The sequence below is a fragment of the Meriones unguiculatus genome, chromosome 17 (genome assembly GCF_030254825.1).
Source record: "Meriones unguiculatus strain TT.TT164.6M chromosome 17, Bangor_MerUng_6.1, whole genome shotgun sequence".
Lineage (NCBI taxonomy): Eukaryota > Metazoa > Chordata > Mammalia > Rodentia > Muridae > Meriones > Meriones unguiculatus.
The window spans coordinates 59,863,956-59,873,907 of record NC_083364.1 but is presented as its reverse complement, the minus strand read 5'-3'; the positions used below and the strand labels follow the sequence as shown (position 1 = coordinate 59,873,907).

At 42.1% G+C, this 9,952-nt stretch overlaps 1 protein-coding gene across 3 annotated transcripts in view; it reads left to right on the top strand.

Moving 5' to 3' along the window:
* Positions 1-404: 404 nt before the first annotated feature.
* Positions 405-9,952, top strand: part of Col8a1 (collagen type VIII alpha 1 chain) — a 139,083-nt gene continuing 129,535 nt past the window's right edge. For 2 of the 3 annotated variants that reach the window (XM_060370587.1, XM_060370588.1), the window contains exon 1: positions 405-559. The gene's annotated coding sequence lies outside the window, so the exon portion shown is untranslated. The remainder of the gene's footprint in view (positions 560-9,952) is intronic. The other variant, XM_021651526.2, reaches the window with a different exon arrangement.

Below are 9,952 nucleotides of genomic sequence, written 5' to 3'. Positions count from 1 at the left end.
TCTACCTCGGTTTCAGAACGCTTCGGTTCCCTCGGGCAGTTACTTGGCTTTTCGATCACAGAGAAAACACCTTTGTGATTAGTGACTGTCTCCCACCGTCCTCTCCCTTCCAAAAATGTCACTGAAAAAACCGAAAACCCATCAAGTTACCCATCCCATTTTCCAGGATCAAATCCCCCTCTCTGCTCATCTACCCCTACTTTGGCTTCTCGTCCCCAAACCCCATTCATTTCCTCCCCGGCCTTTCCCTTCGGTAGTCCCTGCGCCTCTCTCTACTCTCCGTCCTCGTTCCCGCTCCTGTCTACTCTCCGCCACCCTCCCTCCTGCAGATTCGGGGCTCTACCGTCTCTGCCCCTCCCCAGACAAGTGTCCGGCTCCACGGGGGCAGCCCGCCCGCCGCCCCGCTCAATCCCTGCCCACCTACTGTGAGGAACAGCTCCGCCCACCTGTCCATAAAAGCCAAGTGCAAGTTGCCCGCAGAACGCAGAGGATCAGAGCCCGCCCTCGGTCCTCTCCGTGGGAGCCCGAGTCCCCGTCCCCCAGATCTGAGGAGCTCAAGGTAAGATAACCCTTTTCAGAGCAGTGAACCTGCACCGGGTTGCTGCCTGGAGTGAGTCGCTTCCGGTCAACGCGCTTACTTAGACTTGATTCAGAAGGATGCTGGGATGAACAGTGAGTTTCTTAACCAGCAACTGGTTTGAAAACAAACTTCTGTTTGAACAGTAAAATAAAATTTCCTTTTTGGCAGAAACAACAGCATTTCTATTACAAAAAAAAAAAAATCTTTTCTCTTTTTAAGTCACACTGACCCCCTCCCTCCCTGCCCCGTCTGTGTGTTACTGAGGTTAAATGTATCTATTTTGCGGTGTTGTGCGTGTGTTTTTAATTGTAAATACTTCACATATCAGTAGGGGCAGAGAAAACTGTCCCGTTGTCAAAAATGCACTTTAAAGGAGCACAATTAGTTCTCTAAAAATAGCACAGCCAAAAGGTCTGCTGACGATTTTGTGATGTTTTCCAAACCCCCACGACAGCTCCTGTGAGTCCTTTAAGAAGTATCTTTCCAGGTTTAATTCTCGGAAAAAATGATGTGAACCGGTGCCCTTTGCCCAGGGACAGTAATCAGGTGGCTGGCAGATAGGGAAGAACAGATCCCCGTGCGCAAGCTGGGGCAGGACGAGACACTGCTGGGCTACCTGCCTTTCCACCACGTCCAAAAGTGAGACTTGTGTTGAGACTAAGGCAGTCTAAGAGAATTCTGTGATGTCTATACACACCTAAAACATAAAGTGTTTCAATATGCTTCTCAGAGAAGCACGCGGGCCAGATTACACAATTCTTCTGTGCACGGTGGACTGATGTATAGCGAGATCAGCCAGAAAGACACCAGAGGAAGGTTTTTCTCCTTTCACTCCTCTTCCCTTCTAGCAAATGCCTGGTTATCGACTGACTCTCCCAGAGCTCGGGTGTGTGCGCGCGGGTGGGTGGGTAGGTGGGTGGTGATGGGTGGGCTGGGGTTTGACCTGTTCTTCTTCCATAGTGTTGTGCACCTGTGAGAGAAAAAAACAAACCCGACAGCTACTTTGGGAAAAACCAGACTCTTGAGCCATGAAGCTTGCCATCATGCTCTGTGGGTTTTGTGGGATGAAACGCTCTCATGTGGGAGAAAAGCCCTCTTCAAGTGTTCCATCTGGGCAGCTGCCGAAGCTGCACTTGGAGGAGGCAAGCCACGGCTGCCAGTCAGGAAACCAAACCACTACTCTAGTCCTTAAGGTCCTTAAGGGGAGAGAACTGTTTACATTTTCGTGTCTGTTGGTTGTGTGTCGTTTCAAATGAAAAATTTCACTATGGGGGTAACATTGAAATAAATTAGACATATGACTTGGGTCTTTCTAAACGTTTGCCTTATCTTTCATATATGAGAAGAAACTAGAAATGTTAGAAGCTGTTTAGGGTGAAAGGAATGCCACGCAGGAGTTATTTGTGAAGTACTCTATCATGGTACAGTTTTTTTCTCCAGTAGGAAACACTGAAAAGAGTGTTGTTTCCTTTAAGAAAATAAGATTACTATTGGACAAGATAGTGTGTGACCTGTGCATATTAAAATATCTTCCTCTTCGGCCACAGGGCGGTCTGCTGGCTCTGTATCTTAACAGGAGTAAGCAACCATAAAAGACACAGCTATGAGACAAGGCCAATCCACGTGTTTGGTTCATTCAAGTTAATTCCTCCTTGCTACATGAGTCCTTTCCAGCCCCAGCCGCTAGAAAAGAGAGTGTTTTCCTTCATGGATCTCCTCCGTCAAAGTTACCAGCTCTAAGGGGCAAAAGCTTGCACTATAGACCAATGTTAAAGCTAAATTTGAGGCTTCTGATTGTTGTCTGAAGGTTTGCTTCTGCTTTTCCTAGCAGTCTGAATGGACCAGCTATGAGCAGTTTAACAGTAGCTGCCTTTCCTATGTGCCATGAGCTTCAACCGCCCCTTAACTGAGTGAATGAGATCATGTCAGAATGTTCAGGATCTAACCTTCCCAGGGGGCATTGCTATTCAAAGGGATTCTTTCCTGAGGGCATGTGCCAGGCACAATGGCACTTTCCTGCTTAGGAGTTTAGAAAAACCAGTGATGAGGTGTCATTTACTTATCCTAATATCACTCCTTCCGCCAAAGGGCAAGCCATGTCTCCTCTTCCTGTGTGTGACCATATACAGCCAACACCATTGCAGCAGGATGCAGATAACACCCTAAAAGAAAACAAGAGTGAGTGCCTCCTTAACCAGAGACAGGTTTTAAGAACCTGCTATACTGAGAGAAACACACGTTTTAGATTTCTATTTCTATTTCTGAATAAATAAAATATCCGCATGATCGGAAAGCATATTACTTTACCTTTATTTCAAAAGAAACGAATAAAGGCCAAGAAAATAAAGTCAACCAGAATTGAGAGTGAAGCTGAGAGAATCTTAGACATCTATTAAGAGAACCTAGATCTGTTATCACACATGACCTCTTGCCGTCCTTACTTATGCAGAATTATGATGAAGCTGAGTCGAAGTGTCTGCTCTGGAGTTTTTGTTTGAATTTTCTTTTCTAGTCAGTAAGAGGACTGCCGCCAGCAACCTAAGAGCCATCTCTCCTGTCACTCTCATGAGTCTTCCTTCTGCTACACAAGATGGAAGCATGGTTCTAAAACCCGAAATGACTTCAGGGGTGCCCACTTCAGAGTCACGGGAACTTTGCCAGTTTTAGTTTTTAACTCTGTGTACATATCAAACGCCATGTTTTTATCTAACCCTGGGACATCTACAAAGTGAACCCTAACTCTCCTGATGGGGACAGTGCTGTGTGAGTATTTTCAAGTTAGGGGTATCACTTACTCCTCCTCCTTGGTCACTAGCTTGGTATGGACCCTTAGAGAATGACTAAGACCTCCCATCTCTGCTTCTCTTCAGTAACCCTGGAGAAACCTGTGTTACTATGTGCTTCCACATCCATACAGGGAATAATTTAAAAGTACAGACAGATCCTGAGGTTGGAGAGCAGTCTTGCAAAATGAAGTGTTCTAACTGTTGAACAGAAGGAGAGGAGAGAAAGGGTTAAGGGGACAGTGAATGCCTTTGGAATTTAGAGAATCTCTTAGCCTTGTGCAAAAGGCCCTCTCACTACTGAAGGCCTAAAGAGGGGAGGAATGGGAACCTGTTCACCAATTGTTACCAAATACTAAGGATTGAATTTTTAAAAATTGCTTTAATTTTTCCCAGTTAACTGCAGTTTACAGCCCCAGCTCTAAAGCACAGCTTTGCTGGTCCCCATCTTTGGAGGAATGAGGACGGAAGGGTGAGAAAGGAAGTTAGCCGCACGCACCTCAGCACCAAGAGAGAAAACTCTGCCCAAAGACTCCAGCATGGTTTCGGTGTGTGCTGTCTAAGGTCTGTGTAGTCTTCCCTTAGGAGCTAAAAGGAGTCCCTAGACTCCAGAATATCTACAATCCGGAAGCCCTGTGTACTCCAATCCAGGAATCCATTGACACTGCATCAGATCAAATGAAGTAAATAAAACAAAAACATCCCCCCAAACCAGCTGCAGTGCTGTCGCCTGAAATAACAAGTACTAATGTCATACTTGTCATGAATGTTGAAGAAGCTGCTGCTGGGGCTTGTGTATACTTGGAATACACTTTGCATGACTTTCAATGTTCTCTTTTACTTGGGATCACTTCTATTGTTCTTCCTGGCATCTGTCCTTCATGCAGTCTCTTAAGGGTCTGCCGCTGTAGTCACCAACTCTGGTTGGCACTAGCATTGTTTCTTCAGTGGAAGGGATCTCCTCCATCTTTATAGATGGCATTTTGGAGTAGCACTCATTTTTGTGGTTTTTCTCATTACTGTGTGTCTCTTCATACTTCCTTTAAATGGACTGTAAATGTTGACTCCATCAAATCAGAATGTTTTATAGTTTTCTTAACTTTAACCCTCATACCTGGATAAAAAGTCATCAAGAATTTCTTCGTGCCTGAAGGCATAAATTATTCTAGGTGAGTTTTCTGGTAATTGTATTCATTCAGTAAGCTCAAACTTCTAGAAGGTTAGTAAGGACCCAGACAGTGCATAATATAATTCCTGGAAGGGACTTTGGGGCTTTAATTTTAACTAATAGTTCATTTCAGACATGAAGAAGGTCAAAAAGATTGATGGCATTCACAACCCAAGTGGAGGGCAAGTAACCAAACTCCCTAGCCAGTGCCCCATCCTTAGTAACTGATGTCTCTGCCCACCCAATGGCAATCTAAAGTGTCCCACACTATGTTGAGCAGCCCATAAGAACAATGTGGATCTCTCAGAAAAGCGGATGTTTGGAATACAGCTGTATCCTTACCGAAGAATGTGTCTAAGAGATATGAAATAGACCCTGTGAAGACTGAGGTTACTGAACATCAGCATCCCAGGGACCTTTGATGCCATTCTCCATGGCAGAATCATAAATACAGTAAATAGTTGGTAAATCTGTGTTCAGTAGAGGAGTGGATGAGGTGAGAAAAAGGGTTAAACAGAAAATAGCCATTATTTTCAAATTCTATTTTTAAAAAAGACCTATACGTAGTTTAGGAACTATAGGTACTCAAATCCCAAGTGTATCAAGCTTAGGATTCCCTCTTATGTTAGGAAATGTAAAAGAACTCAACCTCATTGGTGGCTGGCACATCACCTTCCTACCTCTTTCTCAGCTCTGGAATTACACTTCCATATCTAGTTTCAATATTTATATGTAATAATAATATTAAGTAATTATTTGCAGTATAGTCTTCATATTGTCCATCCAAAAGACAATGTGCCGTCAGTTGATTTTGTGCTTCTCAAAGGCTTTAAGGAGAGGAGAGGTGAATAAACACAATAGACAATTAGAGAAGCCATGGATGCACTGATGGAACAGTACAGACCTGAAGGGTGAGGAGGCAGAAAGAAATCCAAGAGCCAAGGACATAGTGAGAGAATGGCACAGCGCCAAGGGTTCATACTTCTGGTATGGAAAAGGAGGAACTCTAGAGCAATTTGGAGGACTGGACTACAGGCCTCTATAACTCTCTGACCAGTCTCTCCAGGAGACGAACTGTCCATACCAGTATTCTTTGGGTATAGCGCCATTTGAAGGCTGCTCACACTTGTGAGAAGATTTACAAGCCTCATGGGCATTAAAACTCTTGTTTACCTTTGACTTCAACTGGGAAAAGAGCCTGATTTGACCTCACTTTCGACTTAACTCTGACCCAGGGTAGCAACTTAATGAGTGTCAGGACATCAAAATTTTCTCTGCTGAGATAATACAATTATTAGTGACCCATAAAGTTACCCAACCAAGCAACACTATGAAGGTAGAAAAGAACATTCTTGTGTCATTTCCTAGAAATAATTCACACTGAATTAGTGGACAAATGTTACCCCATATCTTTATTCAGTTAACTCTGAGAATGCCTGGCAACTGTTTGCTTGTCTTTAAGACAGTAATTATTTTCTGAAAGTAATTTATTGCATATTAAAAATCCACACAATCTAACTTTAAACACCACGGTTAAAACATCCTCTTAAACTTTTGTTGAAGAGTGACTCTTTTGCATAATGCATTGATGCATTTGTCACAGGTTATTTAGACATTGGGTCATTAATGTTCTGAGACTATAATTAATCATTTCATGTGCTCTAGCTGATTAGGCCTGGGAGTGAGTGTCAGCTTTTGGCTTCTCCAGGCAATAGTATGTATCCAATTTGTTGAGGAGCTTCTCCAATCCCTTCTATTAGCTAGATAAAACAGCTGTTTTCTGGAAATTTGTGTCAGTGACTACTTGAGCTATCTAGGGATGGTTTATGCCAAACTTTTTTTTCCCTGACACAGAGGCATTAAGCCCCAGTTATCTTCAGTTCACTGAGATGACTTCAAATCTTAAGAGCTAGGCAAAGAGTACGTTGAATGAAATAGCTGGAAAACGTTTGCAACCAACATCTTTTTAATTTTCCATGCCTTCCATTAGCCTATAGCCTCTAGTAATAAATGGAAATTTGCTTCATAAATGTTGTGATAGCTGTACAGTGCTACATGTCTACACTTCTTGGTCGTCCAGGCTAAAGTCTAGTCACATTGTCAACTCAAATGTGCTGGCTTTGTTTTTTGTTTGTTGATTGGTTAGTTGGTTGGTTGATTGGTTGGTTGGTTGGCTGGCTGGATGGTTCGGGCTGACATAAAATCAGGCCAAGAAGTACAACGAGAGAGTCACTAGGTGAAGCTGAAAATTGGTGACTTGGGTAGCCAAAATTGTTGAGGTTGGAAGAATGAGAGAAGAAAGGGGATATTCAGCAAAATACGATATTGTATATTCAACTCCTACTTTCAAAATGACACTTAAACTTTCTTTCCAGTTCCTAGTTTATTACAACCCTTCACTGCCCATTGAGTAGGCAGGGGATTTGCTCACCAGTAGGGGGAACCAGTATGCTGATTGTCTACAAAAGATGTCAGGCTTGTTGCCAGAGGGGACATTTAGATTTAAGATTTTTCTGATAAAATGCAGAGGTAAGAATCATAACCAGTGGCTAGAGTGTTCCTTGCATTGTTAGTTTTCTTTTTTTTTTAACCTAATTTAAGCCTCTAAGAATAAATCACTCACTTCTCAGCAATGCCAGAAATGTCCAGACTTGCAGAAGTTTATTTGAAAGAAAACCAACACAGTCTGAGAGAATGTTCTTTCCAAGGCCACCACCAGCCAAGCCTGAATCTAAATGCTCAATTCAGCAATAAACAAACCCCAGCAGCTGATGATCAATGAGAGGCAGGCAGAGAGCGGGAAAGAGGTGACATGATTACACCCACCCCTATAGCAGGAGAGTTGGAAGAGAACAGATGAAAATAGGCCAGCCAAGCATCTCCAAACAAAATGCCCTGGAAACCAACCCCTGCATCTGGATCTCCCCATGGAGCAGCCAGGGTCTTGCCTAGACTGAAATGAATGCCTTGTTGAACATTTCCATTGCACAGCTGTGGGGAAATGGCTTGTTAAGACTTGAGACACTTGCATAATTCTGAATCCTTTGGGGGATAGAGATCAATTAGGACCACAAAAAAAAAAAAAAGCCTTGGCACACCAGAGAAAAGCTGCCTGCTTTGTAAAAATTATGACATTTGTAGAAAAGCAGAATAATCCTCTTGCTAAGTCTATGTGTGATGTCACCAGAGATGAAGCTATGAAAATGGTATGTGTGTGGCTTGCGACTCCACCTTTCTAGACACTTTCCAGTATTTTAATCCTTAAACCACCTTGACTCTCTGGGGCCCAGTGCAAGCCACTAATCATCTATGTGCTTTAGCTATCTTCAAAAGAAAAATACGTCTGAAGCATTTCTGTTGTTATTCAGAGGTGCCTGGGGTCTTCCCATGTATTATAAGGCATGAGGCTACCAGACCACAGATTATCAAAGCTATTTGTTCAGAATGCAGATCAGATGGCACACACAACACCTGGGAATGGTTTGTGATGTTTGTAGAGAGCCAGTCAACATGGGAAAGACTTTCAAATAGAGGTGTACTCTTCCGAGATAGAGCAAGAATATTCTTAGTTTTTAGAATACAGAGGAAAAGAGCACTTGTATCAAAAGGCCAAACAAGGTCAAGGGTAAATGGAAAAAGGAAAATGATGAATAATTATAGTTTAAAGAATCTCAAGAAAGCCTATATATTTACCAATTGTTGTTTAATCTCCTACCAAAGGGAACCCTCACCAAAAAAAGTGATTAAAATTATATTTTAACTAGAGAAATATGGAGCTTAATAACTGTTAGGACAGAAAGATGATTCAGGGAATAACAGCTCCTGGCAGCAAGCCCAAGTGCCTGAGTTCAGTCTCCCAAGGCTTACATGGTAGAAGGAGAAAATGAATTCCCACAAGTTTTCCTCTGACTTCTACATGCAGCCTGTTGCATGTGCAAACACACACACACACACACACACATCTACATAAAAGGGATTGCAATAAAATATAGAAACTAGTGACTAATATGTCATTAGCTCTTTTCCTCTACACTTTCTAAAGTCCGTTTTGAATAATTGCTACCAGGGAGACCAAGAGGCATTTAATTCATGTGTGATGTGAACTGTCTTCTACTTCAGAACATCTCTTGGGTTTGGTATTTTTTAGAAGAGCTTGGCGACACTCTGGCAATCACTTCCTAATTCATTATTTTAAGATCTCCTATGATATGGTATTTTTAGTATTGCTTGTTTATGTGTAATATACACTGAGTGGATATTGCTTTACTGAGCTGTGAGTAAGGAACCATGGCAAGATGGTAAGTTTCTAGACAGAATCTGATCAAAGGGGAAGAAAAGGATGAGATAACTATGCTTAGTCCTGGGCATCGGTTCTTAATATAAGAGTAATCAAATTTTCCTGCATATAGGCTACCTTCCACAGTACCAAAGGTACTATTCAGTCTTCTCAGGGATAAATATTACTGTGATGGCTACTCTTGGTTGTTGATTTGAATAAATTTAGAATTAACTGAAAGAAAAAAAAGAGTAATCACTGCAGCAAAGATGCTACATTTATTCATGCTCTCCCTCCCTCCTTCTTTAGCTTCCTCTCATTTTTATTCCTACCAAAACTGAAGTCCTGGGTGTATTAAAACTCCATCTTAATTCTCCCTTCATTTCCACTTCTCAATATTTTGTTGCAGGGGCATTGCCAACAGTGAGGTCAATAGGAACTTCATATCTGAGGCACTTAAATATTTTACATAATTTTGTAAAACAGTTCATCAACTTCTGAGCTCACAATTCTGTCTTATCTTTATCATTAATCATCTGAGACCATTAGTTAAATTTACTCTTACCATTTGCCTTCATACTATCAATAGGAAACCAATTTCAATGATTCAAACATACCTGTTGATATTCAAGAACAGCTTCCTATGTCTGGGGCTATTGAGTTTATGTAGAAACTTCAGACTTGCCACCTTATGAACTTCTGTACTTCTATTAGGGCTTTAGGAATGCTCTTGCCTCTCACAAAGTTAGCATGTGTCAGCTAGTTAGCTAGTTAGTTAGCATTTAGTTAGCTAGTATCAAAAAATATGACAATTAATCACCCTCTCATTAAGCAGATAAGTAGCTTGTAGTCATCCAAAAGAAAAGACGGAGCACAAATCCACCATTCACAGCTATAAGAATAGGTGCTCTATGGCCCTGTGTGGTGGCATATGCCTTTAATCCCTGCACTAGGAGGCAAAATGGATGGACCTCTGAGTTCAAGGCTAGGCTGGACTACAAAGCAAGTTCTAGACAACCAAGGCTACACAGAAACCCTGTCTTTGGGTGGGGGTGGGGGGACGAAAGAATAGTTATCTAGTGAAGCAGAATACTGCCTCTCTAGTCTTCATCTGCCAGCTTCACCAAGAAGAAAACAGAACCTCT